Below are 18,624 nucleotides of genomic sequence, written 5' to 3'. Positions count from 1 at the left end.
TTTTTTTCAAATTAATATGGAAAAAAAGATAAAATCTGGAATCTGTACCTTTTGTCTCTGATACAGTTCCTATCTGCTTTAAGTTTTTGTTATATATCATATATTTATTTTCTCTTAATAAACAAGTCCCTTAATTCTGCCCGTCCCATACATATCCAAGTATGGGCTTCAGAGACAGGCATAATTAGAAGCCTTGGAGATACATATCTGGCTCTCAGATGCTTGTCTTAAGAACTTTCATGTAAAGCAACAGAAAGTGATATCAAAAGCTATAATGCCTTATGTATACTGTGCAGCTAAGGAAAGCTATGGACTACACGTTGTTATCTATAAACAACTGCAAGGAGTTCATTTGAAATCATCAAATATATAGGCAGCTGTAATCAGCTATCATGCATGGTTAATGCATGATGACATTTAGATAATTTGCAGGTAAAGCAAGCCTGTCAGACAAAGCTAGAACAGTGTTTTCCCATTATGGGATCTGAGGTACCTCACAGAACTCTTTAGTGTTTACAGTACTCCACCACACCTGAATATATTCAAGTTACCTGTCAAGCCCTTCATGGGTGTGTGATGGCACAAGACAAACACTAAACTGTACAGTGCTTTGCAGAAGTACTCCAAATCTGGGACTAGGAAACACTTAACTAGACTATTATTGGTCTAAGCTATATTTTCACTGAGATTATAACTTTCACTATGTTATGGGCTGGTCTGGTGTCTGACTACAGTATGATAAAACCTGGAATTTCTCCATCCCCTGATACTGTACAGGATTATACAAGATATATTGCATGTTATTGTATGTCCATTGTATGTCAAAATTATTTTATTTTCAGTAACTTTCTTTTTTTAATTTTTGTGTGTTTTGTTAATTTTTGTGTGTTATGATTTTGGAAGGGCCAGGTAAAACCTTGAGCTAAGGTACATAATGAATCCTAGCAAAATAAGAACTGAAAAGCTAGATTCACAGAGCTTACATAAAACTGCAGCTGTGATTGCTAAATGTATACTTTAATACTTTAAAGTTACAGTTCAAATTATTAATTATAATTTGACATGCCTTTCAAGTTACACCTGCAAGCCTGAAAACATCCACTACAATAGCACTCGCACAACATAACACTAATACTCACAATTAGCTATTTAGATCATGTACTGAGGAACCTCTCTAGTGGCTCCAAGAGTGTTTACATTTCCTGATGTAGTACATTTGTGTTCATCTCTGCATTCATTTAGCCTAAAAGTGCTCTTACAGAACTCATTTACAATAAGCCAAACATAAAGGCTATTTCCAAATAGACTCTTAATGTATTTGGATAGAATGTATTTTTCAAATAATATATGTTATTTATAACCCAGTCTGTCAGTATGCCGTTACCACTTTTAAGAGTATGTTGGTAAGTGGTACAAGATAATACAAATGAATGAAGTGATGCAGAATAAAGTGATGCAGAATCTTTCAGACATCAGGAAATAGTTCATTTCACTGTGCAGTGGAATAGTCAACCTGCTACTAGTAGGACACTGTCTCTCTGATGCGAGACATGCCACTACCAGGCCAACCCTGCTATTACCATTATGAGTAAACGCATTATTTGACTGGACTGCTCCTGACAGTCAGGTGATGTTCATTTGGCTGTTCAAACAGTCCCGATGCCTTGACATTTCCTAACCAGCTTATCAAAGCTGTCTGTTCTTTAGTTTAGATCATACAAAGAGGCTTTGAGTATAAGGATGTAGTTTGATTCTACCTTCATACAAACTATGTGTGTGAGTCCAGGAATACATGACATTTCAGCTGAAAATGCAGCACAGATACACGATGGCTATTGCATCTGTAAGCATTTTTCCGTTGTATGAATTTGTATGTGTAATTGAGTGAATGACAGCATGTCTGTTCAAGACAATTCTGCACTCGACACATCACTTATGGGGTAGAGTGTAGAGTGTTTGCATGCTATGGTTAAAGTCCTCCAGTACATTCATCATTAAAAAAACATACATACATAACACACATACATTTTACATAAATTAAGTCTGTAGTTCAAACCTATGTCTATTTTGTGTGCCAATCTTTTATCAAACATGCTTTACTTCAATCCACATTACTGCCCATGACTTGTGCAAATGGTTTGAAATATTCTAGTCAGACTTGGAGAATTCTGTAGTTAATCATTTAACTTGAGTGAGAGTTTGAGTATTTTACCTTTGATACATGTCTTTACTGACCTTGCTTGAATAATGGCACAAGGTCAGACATCTTCTTTGTCCTGCATGAAACATGACAGTTGGCCCACTGACAGACAGTGTCTGCATGCATCACAGAGCTTGGCCAATACACACAGAGAGCAGGGTGGATATATGGAAGATGTAATGGATGATGTTCTAGCTGCTCTTTAGATTGCTTTTGAGGAAACATTGTGGATTACTGTGGAAAAATACAACCAGTAAAACAACCAGTGAACCATTGGTCTGTGTACGATGTAAGCACTGAACGTTTTGATTGTAAGTGTGTACTTGGATTTATGTGTCTCGTGGAAATGTATTTAGTAGTTTGTGAGTAGAGCAGATATGGCTCTTTTTGGCTCTTGTAAGGCAAGAGAAGGCAGAAGTGCCAGCACACGTGTTGGTATGCACGTGGACGTTTTTCTGTGCATGTGTCACCTGTATGATTCTCTCTCCGTGTCCCAGGTGATGGCTACAGGCCGCAGGGAGAGGCTTCGGGAGCTGGCGGTGAGGGAGGAGAGCTCCAGTGAGAGGAGTGTCTCCCCCTGTCCTGGAGACACACTGCCCTGGAACCTGCCCAAACACCAGAGGGTGAAACGCTCCAAGTCTGCCTCGGCAGAGGTGCTGGACCCTGCTGAGAGGGCCGTCATCCGTATTGCAGGTGGGCCACTCAGATCCCTCAGATCCCTGACCTTATGTCTGACCAACTCTTCTTAGCATATTCTGCCACACTAGTATGACCATGCAAGGGTGCCTCAATAAGGAAGTGCCACTTCAACAGAATAATCAAAATTCAACAAAAGGGAATTAGGCCTGTCGTTTTAATGGCCTATCATGGTCAGATATAGCATAGAGCAAGTTATTCAAAAACAGACAAGTGTGATTGTTGTATAGGTCATTTGTAAGGACAAATGTGCACAGGTAGATATAATGTAGTTTGTTTTCATGTTGTTATTCATTTGATATTAATTAAAAAGTGACGTTCAGTGCTGTCATAGACAGCTTTGTTTTACTGAAAAATGGTGTGTTTAGCCATGTGAGCGTTTGAATAATAGCTGTTCTGAAGCACATTTTGACATGAAGCATGATGGTAGTGAAGTCAGAAACACATGATGTTTACGTTCATGTTATCATAAAATGATGTCACCAGTGCTCCTATGCACAGTTCATGGAGTTAGTCTGCTGGCTATTACAAGCTGCTGTATGCTATATACTGGTATATGTCTTCATGTGGACCTTTAACAAACCTTGGCGTCACATAATCACATTACAAGATATGTTGTGCTTTCTCACCTTGTATCTTCTTCGCACCGTAACTGTGTGTGTCAGTGAAGGATGTGGTTAATCTGGGTATCGAATTGCAGTAGGACAGCTAGTTTGGTACATTATCAGTGCTGCCTCCTTTCTCATTCTTACTGCATGAGTCAGCACACACACACACACACACACACACACACACACACACACACACACACACACTCAGATTCATCCATAAAGACCAGACATGGACCCAGTGGAGGTTTTGTATACAGACTATATTTTGGTAGATAAAAAGCTCTAAAGCTAAGTTCCTACCCCTGCTCTTCTCAGTGATACTGTCCCAATTTTTAATACTTTAGTCTTAGTTTGACATTTTACTGCTGCTATAGGGTTAATTTATTTAAGGGATATGAAACTTGTAATTCAGGATTTTTGTTATTTAATTTTACCTTGTTAAAATGTTCCTCCTATATTTTACTATATAGTTACTGTGAACTGCCAAGAAAAAGTCCTTGTAAGTAACATTTTATGTGGCAATGAAATCAATTTGAAATTGCAATTAACTAATATCACTGGAAACATGTAAATCTCTCTTAAAGGGATGACAAACTAATGTATGCCCATTGCTGCTACTGTTTCACTGCACCAGTGAACAGAAACCCTTGCAGAGCTGTTACCAGAAACAGTCTGCAGTAGCCGGGTGAGAGACTGATAGGGATAGAAAAGAGAAGGAGAATGAGGGAATGTCCTTACTGAAGTCAGTGATACACACACTGTCTTCCTAATAAATCTCTGCACTAGCTCATATTCCTTGATAGCGTTTGGCAGGCAAAGACAGAACAAAGGCACCAGAAGTGCCACATATTGCATAAATTATGGTATATTGAACATGCTGTCCAGGCATACTTACCAAGAACCGTCACTGTTTGCTTACTGATTCCTTATGTGGCTCTTGTCAGAGCTGTAGCCAGTGGCCGTGTGTTGGTTATTATGGCCTCCTTCTGACACAGACATATCAGATAACAGTGTGCTATTGATGACTTGGTGACAGGGCTCTCTGTTTGATCTGATCTGGCTGTGTGTGTGTGTGTGTGTGTGTGTGTGTGTGTCTGTGTGTGCGTGCGTATTATTGAGCAAATCATTACTTAACCTACTAAAAGCCTGGTGAGTGGTGGGGCCATTTCAAAATTCAGAAAGCAGATGCCAGTGATGGCCCCTAGCCGCACACACAATCGGCATACACCAATAAAAGCGTAATGTGGGAGGATGTGGGCCAGCTGCCTTGGAGAAGAACAGCTATACCTTCCTGGGCTAGGCCAGCGATTTTCACTCCCACTCACTAGGTGCTTCTCTACTGCATTATTTGAGATCTTGCAACGAAAACCATACATATCCATATACTGATCTCCCACATTCTTTAAAATAAAAACAATAGTATAAAACACTATTACAAGTTTTTTTAATGCCACATGAATGAAGTAAGGTAAGCCTAAATAAAGCATGTTTAGCATTTTAATGTAAAGTTTGTACAAAATAAAAAATTTAAATAACGGATTACACAAAAATAGAAAATGGCTGATGAATTGTTTTTAACTTCAATGGCTCATTTAGTGTTTGTGCTGTTGTAACACATCTGATTCTGTTCACTGGTTATCAAGTCTTTTTCCAGATGAATCAGGTGCGATTTGTAATGTGATATTTGTGCTGTCACACCATTACAGAAACTATTATATAGAGTATTTGTGAACTTAAAGTTTTTATCCTGAATTTTCTGATATTTCTGCTCATATAGGGAATCTGCACTGGTCCATTTATTATTTGTTGTATGGTATAAAGTTTTAAAAATTGATGTTCATTTTGCAACCACCAGATGTCAGCATAGAGCTTCCTCAAGTACAACTGAGAAATCTGTTTTAGCAATTGATCCCTCAGTTGCTTTAATCTTTCATCTTTTACAGTATTTGTTAGGGTCTTTATCCATGGAGAATTATCGGTTTTCCGTAGCCATTACATTAGTCTCAAAGTTATTAAAATATTCTGCTGAATTATGTCCTTAAAATTATTGTCAGAGCTGCTTCCTATTCTGTGGCCTCAACCATGAAATTGTTACTTATTACTATAACTTACTACAAAAATCCTTAAGGTTATTTGAGGAAATAGAGCTACAATGTTAGCATTGCTGCAAGCAGCAAATTTTCACTCTGGGACAATTCATACACTTCCTTCCAATCCAGTGTTTTTATACTTCTTATTAAGTGCAGAGACTGAAAATGTGTGTGTGTGTGTGTGTGTGTGTGTGTGTGTGTGTGTGTGTGTGTGTGTGTATGTGTATGTGTTATATTTGGCATGCAGCCTCAGGAAGATGCTGTTTTATGCTCCAAACTGCGTCTCTCACCCTCGTGATTGTGATGTACATGCTCTATCTTCATTATATCTGCTTTAAAAGCACATGTTCTTTGTGTACTTGGTAACAGTCTGTTGCTTTGTGTGTGCAGTAGTAACTGTTTAAAATCTACTGTCATAGGTGCCATATAGTATGTTTTATGACTGCATTGCTTACAAGTTTTTTTCTTTTCGGTTTTAATTGTAAAGAGTAAACCTCAGCTTAGCCATTACATCTCAGTGTATATTATGGTGCTCATGTATATTAAACCATGTAAATTATGGTGCTCTTAGATAGTGTGACAATATGTTCTGCTTAGTCTCCTTCACTCCAGTGTGCTTCCGTTTGAAGTTTGGATAGTTTCCCACACCTTTTGCTTTTTTACTCTCTCTCTAGAGAGCCTCTAGCTGTAGGGCTTATCTCACACTGCAGGTTCATTCATATTTTAACATTCATATCCATTCATTCATTCTTATTTCACATTCCCTAATGTTTCTGACAGCCAAGAGTTATTATTTTTCAGAGTTATGTGTTTCTTGCTCTATGTTTTTGGGTTATAATGGTTTAGACATTAACAGAGTTATCTGAATAGTGGAGTTTACCTAAAGCAACAGAGTTGTGATAAATTTTCATTCATTTCCACCTTACAGATACACTGTGGGGCTTCAGTGATAAGCATGGCTGAGGGGTGTAGAGGGACATAGGGAGGTCAGAGGTCAAGGCAGACATGCTCTATTCTCAGGTTGATGCAGGTGGTGTTGTTGTGCTATCACAGCAGTCTTCATGTAAGATGGATGTGTTTCGTTTCATGCCCTGGTCGGCTGAATTTTATGACTGATGAGGAGATTCTAGGGCTTATGTGTGCATAGCGTGCACTCAGAAACCCCAGGGGCCACGGACACATTTACACTTCCTATAACCTATGTAACGTAAGCCGGGAATAATGCTCTCTCACTACCATATCCACCTGCTGTTGTGTGGCAGAATGCAAGTTGGGCCTTGGTGAAGGACACACACACACTCTCTCTCTCACTCTCACTCTCTCTCTCACGCTCTCTCTCCCACTCACTCACTCACACACACACACACACACACACACACAGAAAGAGAAACAGACTGCTTTTCTAAATTCACAGTTAAACAAGGAATCAAACACTGTGTTGTTTTGCACACTTTAGTCACACATAAGATTAAACATTTACACTAACGGCCTCTCGTTTCCTTATTCGACACTTAGCCTCCTTCTAAAAATAAGCTCACTTAGATCAGCTGCAGTTTCCCATGTCACTGCCCAGCTGACAATTTTTCAGTTTTATGAATGGGCCTTGTAGAGTGGATAAGTTCACATATGTCCTCCTGGGTTTGGTCCTGATACAGTTAGAGTTGTTACTTCCATCTACTGATGGAGGGGATTGTAAACAATAAAGAGAAACATGCTGTGCACTTAAATTACCCTTTTATAGCAGAGACAGTATCCCATCCTGTCCTGCTCCTTCTCTGGCTCTGTGGCCACATTAGGCCCTGCTGGGTTGTCTGTTTTAATTTTTTTTTTCTTTCAAAAGCTGTTGCTCATGGCAGTGAAAAGCAGTTTCCATCCACATTTTGGCTGGGAGTGTGGCTAGAGTTCCGAGCTCCTGTTTTTTTCACCATTTGGACTTATCGTGTTTCCCTCCAGGAAAATCTCTGAGCTGTTAGTTTGCCAGTGGAGAAACCACACAGAGTTGTGAGATGACTGGGAATGCTCTGTGAGAAGGAGCTTTGCTCCTGTGGAAGTATGTGAGGTTGTCGGGATTCCGGGGGAGGTGGGAAGGGGCGCCTGTAGCTCGTCTTTGGGAAAGTACAGGAAGGAAAACGGGAAATGGTGTTTGGGTCATGGAACATATGGACAACATAGGCTTAAAGCACCTAATGCTAGAAAACAGAAGCCACTGTACTTTTATCAAATCCACCATCTGACTCTGAACAATAATATGCATTGAATTCATAATCTGATATACAGCAGAGGCAGAACATGGCGCATTCTGTAAGTTGATGACATATTTGAGCTCATTTTCCCTAGAGAATATTCCCTAGTGAATATTCAGTGTTTCTCTCCTGAAATTCTGTAAGGATGTCAAGGACATTCCTGTATCAGACTGCCCACTGCACCAGCTCAGCATACAACATCTTAGAACCTCCCAGCACAGCAGTCTAACATTGTTAGTGTATTTCTCCCTTCAGTTGTCCATTAGAAATAGCTACATGCTAAATATAAAGTTATATAAAGCTGTGTAATTTATAAGTATTTTTGCATGAAATAAATCACAGTTCTAGTATTGTGTGTATTTAGGTTATTTTATGTATGCAGTATGGAAATTATGACTGAATGAGTTTCACTCTTAAACTCATTATGGAGACATTTGATGTCATTGGTATGGAAAGTGCTATGTGTTTCTGTGTGGGCTTTTATGTGTTGCTCACTCATTTGTGCCTGTTGCAGTGTCTTCTATAAGCTGTGCTATGCTCATGTGCGCACTTGTATGTGTGAATGCACAGTCACGCATCAAGGCAGAGGATATGGGCTCTGTGTGTCTTTAAGGGGGCGGGCTCTGCTGGGTGTGCTGGTATTTCCCAGCCACGGTGAGGTTTGGGGGAGGCTAGGGGGCGTGGTTTGCTACTGCTGCCTTTTGGAATGAAGTTTGGAGCGAGGACACACTTGCCAGCCAGCAGAGTCTGAGCACTGTCTCCCCAACTGACCCAGCCTCACGCACACATCCACCTCATCCAGCACAGTGCAGGCGGGACAAGCAGGACACAACAGAGAATTGGGTGAGCGTCCACGCCAGTGCCAGCAAGAGCACTCGGACCAGCGTCCAGACAAACATCTGGACCATGGCCATGTATGAGCCCCTCTGCCTCCCACCCAATGCAGACGAGCAGGACTTCATTCAGGCTTACGAGAACGTCAGAGAGAAGTATAAAGGTAAAGAAGAGAGTGGAGTGCGGGCGATGATGATGTGTGTACGTTTGTTTGTGTGTGTGTGTGCGTTTGTTTGTGTGTGCGTGCGTGCGTGCGTGGGTGTGTGTGCGCGCATGTGCGTGCGTGAGTACTAATCATGCTATTGAGTGCTAAACTGACTGGCACACATGTTTGCTGTCACTCTGTCTCTGGGTCTCTCAGTGAAGGTTGGAAGCATTCATAGTGCACTCACATAAGTGCTCCTCTATGAACTGTGGCCATGTGCTCATGCTGTTCTGCCCTGAGCAAAACGATACTGCAGTAAATAACGGTCTGAGTGAGACGGTGGAAGGCCCATTCTGGTTTGGTCATCCCTTAGACACAGAACCCTAGGGCTTTATTTCAATATTTAAAACGTGAAGCCCAGGGAGCTCTTGAGCACAGCAGGCTTTTGCTATGCCTGCTCTCATCAGTTTCTAAGCAGTTCGTTTTTAAAGAATGGGATGTTTTCTTACCAGAATTGGTCATTTGGCACATGTTGTTTTTGATTTGATTATCTTTTCTGTTTGCTATACTGAATATGTTCCTTTTAAAAACACCAAATCTGGTCTTAAATTCTTCATTTGTACACAGTCTACATTGGTCCAGAGTGGATTTTCATCTGCTTTGCTTTCCAGGTTCTTCAATGCCTTTCAATGTACTTTATCACATCTAAATTTGCTCAACCTTCCATCTCATTTAATGTGCATATCATATCACATGTGGGATTTATTGTGATGGTAAAGCATGATGGTGCTTTTTAGGTCATAGTTGAAAACAGTGTTTTCTACTCATCACCTAATTTTTAACTGCTGTTGTAGAATAAAAACACTTTGTGCTGCTTGAACACATCGAAATAAACAAGTGATAACTGTGAAAGTTAGGTCCAGACATTGTAGCTAATTAGTCACTTCTGTGTAACATAATGCATAAAAAGGTGCCTGATTAGATCGATCTCTCTCTGTCTCTCCAGCTCTCTCTTGATCTTCCTCTCTTTCCCTCTCTCTCCCTCTTTCCCTATCTCTCTCGCACCCTTTCCTACTGTACCTTAGAGTATCTTCATCTTCTTCCTCATCTTCCTCCTGGTCTCAGAGGGGCTAAACAGTTGGTTATGGGGGAGAGAGTGTTAAGGCTTCCTCTATAAATATCGCCCCACTTCTGTTCTCATTGGGTGGAGGGGTCTGTGCTGAATAATTTTTCAGTGGCTGTGTTCTACGCTGTGTTTGTGCATGTCTGTGCAAGTGTGCTTCAGTGTGTTTGTGTGTTGAGGAGGCAGACTGGAGGAAAAAGAAAGCAAGCGTTTATATTAGAGGCGTTCTTTTCTTGCTTTTCTCTCTTTCCTCCCTCTCTCTCTCTCTCTCTCTCTCTCTCCACCTCTCTCCTGCTGCCAACGGTACCTGATCTCCTTATTAAGGCACGCCAGCTATGAACTCGCCATCTCTGGAAGTCCACCTCTCTCTCTGTCCTGCGCTCACTCATTCACCACTCCTTTTCTATCACTGGCTTCCTGTTCTGTCTTCCCTCCTAATCCACATGTCCACCACTGTCCCTCTTCACCTAGTTTCCTTTTCGATCTTCTGAGATGTCTTGCAATCCATCTCATCTCTCTTTTTTTAGCACTCCATCTACATCTCCTGTCTTGGGTCCCTCTGCCGGCTCCTCCTCTTCCCCCTCGCTCCTGCTGTTGTTTAGGTTGAGTGGGGACATCCCCCAGCCGGGGCCCGTGCCTGATCAGTGACACTGAGTTTTAATCAGACTCTGACTCAAACATCCAGAGCTCCACCTGTTCTAGAGCATAGCCTTTGACATCACATAGGCTTCTTTTGGCTTTATGTGTGAAGGGTTATTCTGTAGATGCTGCATTTCTTGTTATAGTGAAACAATAAATGTACAATTTTACTGGTTTAGTTTCATGGTAAACATGCTCATGTCATATATAGGCTGTGTTTGATGGACTGCACACCCTAGTTTAGATCCCATAATTGTTCACATGTGCGCTACTACTTGGCCACTTATAGCCAGATAATAGAAAAAGTTTGCTGTCTAAATGCTCCTTGCAAATAATGCATATGTGTCTGTGTCTCTTGTGGTCAATTTCACTGAGATCACACACTCTATCACTTTGTCCGGCTTGGTGCTTTGTTATGGTACACTATCCAAACACAAATGGTGCTTCACAATTTTAAGAGGTACAGTTGGTCAATTGCTATGGTAATGTAATTCCAGGATATTGCTCCAAATATGTTGAAGGAGCCTCTCATGAAAATTAACATAAGAAATCCTATTATACCAAAAGAGTGTGTTTAGTTTTTTTGTTTGTTTGTTTGTTTGTTTTAACAGACAGTGTGCATTTTCTACCTATAAATGATTCTCTTCAATGTACAGTGTAGTACTTTCAGTATATTTTACACTGTTCAACAAAAGGTCCTCAAGTGGTTAGCATACAATTTTAAAAAGGATGAACGGTTTCAGAGTCTTTTTACACTAGAGCTGTTTTTATGTGTATCATTTGATGTGATTGTGCCTGTCTGAAACCAAGTCTATCTCTCTTTACAGGCTTCCTCTTATAACACTCACTCTCTCTCTCTCTTTCTCTCTTTGTGTGGAAGCAGGGGAGGTAGACATTACCCAAGTCCCCTATCCATACACCGTCTCTCCTGTACTTCCTCTTACACTCTCTCTCTCACTCCTCTTCCCCTGGTGGTTTACACCATGCATGCCTGTTTTATTTCCCCCTGGGGTTTAAAATACTCAACACATACATAGCCCCTGCCATGTTTGGCCTGCCAATTAAAGAGATATTTTGAGATCTAAGGCAGACTTGATGGTCACCCACAGAGCACTTCAAACACTACTGCATCTTTGTAAAGTAGACAAATAAATAGAATATATCTATTACTGTTATTTTATACTAGATTTATCTTTTTCTCATCAGTTGGTATTGTGTGTATGATTATACAGTAGATATGTATATGATTGTTGCTGACTGAGTTATAAGGAAGCCCAAGAGTTTACAGCTGATCTGCTAAACCAATAGGCGTAAAGACTCATATTTGGCCTGGGGTCACTGTTTTTACAGCTTTGATATAGTGCATAAATACAGAGAAATTATCTGTATCCCTGCAATGTTTGGCCATGGAATGAATGAAGTGATAGCCTTGTGGTCTGATAATGACTTTTGTTAAAATAATAATTTTGGTGAAAGTGTTTCACCAGAAGAATGGGTACAGAACTTCTAGAGACATGAAAGTAGTTACGGTGTTTTGGTTTAAAATCTTGGTTAATAGTGTATCTATTTGCATGTCTGCATAGTACATTTGACCTCCTGTGCTATGCAGTGTATGAAATAAAGAAGTTTTTGGTTACAGGGCACCTCTCCAGATCAATCTACGAATCCAGCTCCTGTTTCTGATTTACATGCTGACGGCATGCTTACACGTAGCAGGATCATATATGGATATAAATGCCTTGACAGAGCAAGAACCCAGATTATCTAGGATTATTTTAATCCAGGATGATTGTCACAGATAAATTACAAATTATAGGTAGATGACCCATCTTGTGATACTGGCTTTAAGTGACTGTTAAAGGATCTTGATGATGTCAGTGTCTGTCTTAAACTCTGCTTTTCTTCTCCTTGATACTTCCCTTTCACCTCCCAAGTCTGGTATAACAAGATTGCTGGAGGTTTTGTTGAAAGAGCAGCCTTTACTACTAAATCTCTCTCTCTCCCTCTTTCTTGAAACATTTGAACCAAGACTGGGATATGGGGGTACCATGTTGACCAAGATAATGACCAAGTCAGTGAGAGTCCAGTTATAAAACAGTTACATTATAATGAATGCATCCATCCCATCTGATACAGCCATTTGGGAATGTGTCTATTGTGGCAGTGTTTAGATGTGGGAATCTCATTACTATGAGGGCGTTCTTGTTCAATAGCTGGGTAGTAGTGTGCTGAATTAGAGATACTGTGCTCTACTGGTACTGTATTAAGCTTGCTCGGTGAAGAAATATTGACTGGTATGTATGTATGGGGTTTTTTTTGTTTGTTTTGTTTTGTGTTTTATGGTGTGTGTGTGTGTGTGTGTGTGTGTGTGTGCTACTGCTATCATTGCTCTCCATTGACATAACCCAGGTCAAAGCTCATAGAGCAGCATAGAGGAGATCTTAGCCTTATTAGGAATTTCTGGAAAGAGACTCCCTCATACTTTCATATTTACTCTTATAGTGTCTGTGTGCATGCTGTTATGAAGATAAGCTTCACTGTGGCATTAATTATATACTCCCAGAGAGGATGATGCAGGAAAGTGTGTGTGTGTGTGTGTGTGTGTGTGTGTGTGTGTGTGTGTGTGTGTGTGTGTGCACTGTCAGAGTAAACTTCTGTGAAATTGTTGGTGTTTTGCTGAGGTCTGCAGTATAACCACCTGTAGTGCTACACTGTTCTAGTCATCCTACATTGTCACGTAGTTAAATGATTAATGTGTTTTCTCGCCTGTGTGGCATTTGATCCTCCATGCCCTCACTTTTGCATGTGAGCCATGCTTGACTGGCAGACGTCAGCTTTGGACATGAGCTATGTGACAAGTCCCTATCCCAGTATAACCTGCTTGACCTGCAGCACTGTAAAAGCACTCGGATATCAGACACAAACAGCTGCCCTTCCTCACCTGCTCTCTCTCCTTCCTATAGACAGCATTGTTCTTAAAGAGCAAGTGACCTGCTTTGTTAACTGAAACTGCCACTGTTCTATTAAAGCTGATCAATCCTGGGATTGTCCACTATAATGACCATATTCAGACATGCTACCTGTCATGTTATGAAGTTGCTTGAAAGAAAGCATCTGTCAAACCGGCAATGTAGTTTTACATGCAAAAGAATATTTTGTATTGAAAATGAAGACCTTTGTTCCTCATTTCCCTGGTGGCGTTTTTGGAACTTTATTGAGGGGCCAGTGTGTAAATTGGCATTGTGGGTGAGGGGGAGTGTTTCACTCAGGCAGCCTGAGTTTCCTGGGTTGGCACAGTGAGCAACACTGATCTTCCGTATGGTTCCATGTGCCTTTAAGGTGAAGGTTTTGTTCTGTGGTGTTTATTCAACACTTATACGGTCATTAAATAAAATTCTGGTGGAATGTCTAGCCTGATGTTTGACAGAGCTCACATGTACACACATACATAGACACATTTTCACCTACTTTAATTCTTGACCTCTATCTTTCCTTTCTACCTGTCACTAATTTAAACACAGACTGAAGCCTACACACGCACGCACGCACGCACACGCTTTGGGAGGAGGGATGTGGAAGGCATGGAGCAGTAGGCATGTGTTGGGAGTCATCACCTCTGCTCAGAACATTCCCTTCCCCTCAGTTACCAGATTTACCCGACACACCCACATGTCCTTAAATTCTGCTGTTTCATTGTGTGTGTGTATGTGTGTGTGTGTGTGTTTATACTCCATATTTTTGTGGTTAAAAATTAACCTTGTGTTCATGATGGCTGACTGTTCCCCGTATTACTTACTGAACTTACTGAACATTGTATCAGTGACTGCTAATGCTGGGCGCAATTATTTTAATCTGCAAGTCAAAAGAGTGTAGCGAATGTCTGGGTCATTGTCCTCTTGCAGTTTGGGATATGGGACACAGACAATGTCCTCATGTCTTTCTCCGGAGATGAGAGAAATCTGTGCATAATTAGATGAAGTCGTCTGCCACTAGAATAAAGAGGACTGTATGGTGGCAGAAAAAGCCCTGATAGATGGATTTTATTTTTATGCACCTTGAAGAGTGTCCAGCCAGACTTCAAAGAGCAGAATGCTTGGAAAGTACAAAGAAAAGTTTCCAAGCTGGCATTGGTGGGATTTTATGATAAAATTCGATTCTCAGACCACTGCTGAGGATGCTGTTGTGAGAATTATGCCACCTAAGTTTGAGAGGAGAAAGACATTTTTAAAAATGGAAACCACATTAAAAATATAATAGCAAAGAATGTGAAGTTTGAATTTGAAGTCTAATAGCAGAGCAATACCTGGTATAGAACACAAATCCAGTCATCAATTTCAAGGAATCAAGTGTATGGTTCATGAGCCCACCCCATAAAGAACTTACATGTTAATAATAATTAGCATGAGAAACCCTTTGATACTGCAGAAAACTGCATAATGCTTCAATGTTTACATCTTTTTATTGGAGTTAATTTAATCTAATTTAATTTCATTTATATTTTATTTTAAGCCTGTTGTCTTTATTTATTTCAAACACCTTTTAAATGGTAACATAATAGTAATACTATAGTTATTTAGTTGAATCTTATTATAACTGAAAATATGTTGATTATGTTATTATAACTGAAAATATGTTGTATAAATGTTGTTTATACATACATTTGACCTAATATATTCATATAGACACAAAACTAATGGTAATTTTGTAATTATATCTCTTCAATAACTTGGCCAACTCGTACTATACTGTCATACAAAGTTCACTTCTAAGAAAAAGGGGAAATAAAAAGCCCTCTAAAATGAAACAAGAATAAGCCCTCTGTATTCTAAAGCAGTTACAGGATTTAGCTGAGGCTTTTTATCCAAAGCAACTTACACTTATGACTGAATACATTTTGGACAATTAACGGCCTTGCTCAGGGACCCAACAGTGGCGACCTGGTTGTGGGGCTTGAACTGGCAACCTTCTGATTACTAGTTGAGCACCTTAAGAACTGAGCTAAGATAGGAGATGAGTAACATTTACAAAGCAGGGCTGGAAAATGATGGCGACAGAAAAAAGCTGCTGACTGCAACAGAGTGGCACGCTACACAACTCCAGCTGGCATATCCGAGTCACCACGTGGCCTGGGAATGACATGCCAGGTCACCCTACACAGCTGTTCTGTGCGCACATATGCATGCACACACACACACACACACACACACCCCTCTACACCAAGAAGACTTTACAAAGCACACAAGTCTACATATACATATGCACGCACACACACACATTGCACACAAGACTACATACAAGTCTACATACACATGTCTACATCTACACATTCATACGCACACAAACAAACATGAACACAAACACAGTATAGTCCCTAAAGCCTGTCCAAGTGGAGCATCATTTATTGTTATGTTCTGCTCTGCTCTGGGCTGATATGTGAGGTCAGAAACACCCCTCTGATGCTGCCTTCAGCCCTGATCATTCTCCATTCCTTCTGCTCCTTGCATGCTCCAATATAGCAAAGCATTAATTAGAGAATCTTTTTGAACAGTGAAGTATAAGTCATTCATTGCTACTCTGGTTATAATCCACATCTCAATTCTTTAATGAGATCCTGGAGGGATGGCAGTGAGAGAATCCTTTTGCTCCATCTGGGGAATATCAAATGCATTGCATCTTACTGGTAGTAATTTAGAAAGATGTAGTAGCACGCTTCATGCATATTGTTGGTCTGTGCAGATGTTTAGGCTGTTGTGTGTTGGAGAGAGAAAGAGAAACAACTAGAAAGTAGTAAAATGCCTGACAATAGTCAGCTGGCACTGTGCCAGGGCATTCTTTGTCTTCTTGGTTGGGCTGGTACCCTCATCTTGCTCTGCCACACCAAATGTTTATTTACCCAAGCCCAGTGCTCTAAAAACAGCTAATTTGGGGCTTCCTGTAGGGGTTATTTGGCCCCAATTGGATTGTGGTATGCAGTAAAAGCATGAAGGCTGAAGTCACCAGAGAGAAGAGAATGCGCAATCTGTTCTTTAATTAGGGACCACAGAAACCGATTCAAATAGTATTCTTATTTCCGAGTGTCGCTACTGCAGAGAGCAGGCCAGCGCGCCCCTCGCACAGCGGCAAAGATTTGGCCTCCCTGTACTCCTGCACCCCTTTTTGTCTGTGTGCTTCAAATGTCAAATCCTGCCATAGTGAGGCTTTCATACTGAACACTTGTCTGTGATTTGTTAGTTTGCCTTCTTGATGCACTGTTTGGAGTTTGGATAACTAATAGGGATAACTGGAATATAATATATATATTCTATGAGCTTAAAATTGTGAAATCAATTATTCAAATACAGTAGGAAAATATATATAATAGAATACAATGTTGCTCCTGATGTGAGTCCATGACCACTTTTCCTAGATGCTTTACCATTATCTTCACAATATTCATGTTCATAGCAGATCATAAAAATAATTATATTGCAGTTGCAGTGATACTAGAAGTGATAAATGCAGTATGGGTCTCTGTGTAAGCTCTCTATTACATTTCATGGGGCAAAGGTTCTGTTAGCCATGAACTTCCATCCCCCTGTGGGATCTGAGTCACTGTGAAGTTTAAGCAGGTAAGTCCTGCTGTAGATATCCAGCCTATGTTTTTTTTGCTGCAGATACTGAGCAGCATAATTTCCTCCGTTCATTTTGTTTTGTTTTGTTTGGGGTTTTTTTGACAGTGCTGCACTTGGTCATTGATTAAGTCTGGCATATTTGTAAAGAACATCACAATGACCTGGATAAGCACAGCCCCTAGTGGCCTTCTCTCTGTATGACAACAAAGGTTCATTCAGCCTTTAACATTTCTGAGCGGAGAGAGATGGTGGAAAAGTCTAAAGATTCTGTCTCCTCTGACTAGTCCCTGTGTGTCATTATTGGAGTTTGAGGACATGGCATTATGTTATCTCAGTGCATTCAGTCAGTGACGGCACCCTTCAGTCTTGACTATGGCCCTGATGCCATGAGTGGGTGTGAGCATATTTAGCATAAATACGGAAACCTGTGAGGATCAACCTCTGACACCCTCTGGCTTCATTCCTAGACAAGGGGGTATTGTGCTCTTTCAAGGACCAGCCCTTTAGCACTCACATAAAACAGCTGCATTACAAAAACAACTTGCTATCATCAATGCCAATAAACAATTTTGTAGCATTCACACACATAGATAGAGAGAGAGAGAGAGAGAGAGATATAATAGAGAGATAGATAGATAGATAGATAGATAGATAGATAGATCTATATATTTTATTATATATATATATATATATATATATATATATATATATATATATATATATATATATATATATATATATATATATATATATAGGTTTTTTTGGGGGGGGGGGGTTTCTTAGTGTTTCTTTGTGGAAGATGATCATCTATTGTCCATAAGTGCCTCATTTTGAGTCAAAGAATCTGTAATGTGTTTCTCTTAGCTTCAGAAAGCTAAGGGAAAGCAAACAAATGATCATAGAGTGAGTGGGGCCAGTGTGCTGGAATGCTAACTATGGTCCAGAACAATGAGGAGGTATTAGAAGTGATCCCCAGTCACATATCCTGCTTCTGCATCCACACTCAAATACGCATACTCACACAAGCTCACACACACACACACACACAAGCTCTCACACACACATGCATGCACACGCTTACACGCACGAACACACATACACACACACACATTCACACAAGCTCTCACACATGCGCATGCGCACACAAACACATGTGTACACACAAACATGCACAAACACAAATGTGTGGTGCCTTTTGTGTGTGATTTTCTTAAACTATTAAATAGTTTCCCTGTGTATTCCAAGGCTTATGTTTGTTACTGTTACTGTCCATTAAAGATTTGCCCCTCCAAAGATGATTGGAGCTGTGTGTGTGCGTGCGTGCGTGCGTGCGTGTGTGTGTGTGTGTGTGTGTGTGCGTGTGCGTGCGTGTTCATGGTTGCATTCTGTTTCAGCTCAGTGAAGGTGCTGGCAGGCTGGACAGGGTGACTGT

General features: G+C 40.4%; 1 long non-coding RNA gene across 1 annotated transcript; it reads left to right on the top strand.

The window, feature by feature from the left end:
• The first annotated feature begins 2,702 nt into the window (after nt 1-2,702).
• On the top strand, nt 2,703-17,806 carry LOC145655844 (uncharacterized). Its single transcript, XR_014121737.1, has 3 exons — nt 2,703-2,893; nt 5,845-8,837; nt 10,470-17,806. It is a non-coding gene; the product is annotated as an uncharacterized LOC145655844 (long non-coding RNA).
• The last annotated feature ends 818 nt before the right edge of the window (nt 17,807-18,624 follow it).

The sequence above is a fragment of the Electrophorus electricus genome, unplaced genomic scaffold (assembly GCF_041902795.1).
Source record: "Electrophorus electricus isolate QZ-2024a unplaced genomic scaffold, ASM4190279v1 Scaffold364, whole genome shotgun sequence".
In the NCBI taxonomy this organism is placed as follows: domain Eukaryota; kingdom Metazoa; phylum Chordata; class Actinopteri; order Gymnotiformes; family Gymnotidae; genus Electrophorus; species Electrophorus electricus.
Note: the sequence above shows the minus strand (reverse complement) of the source record. Positions and strands in the feature narration are given on the sequence as shown.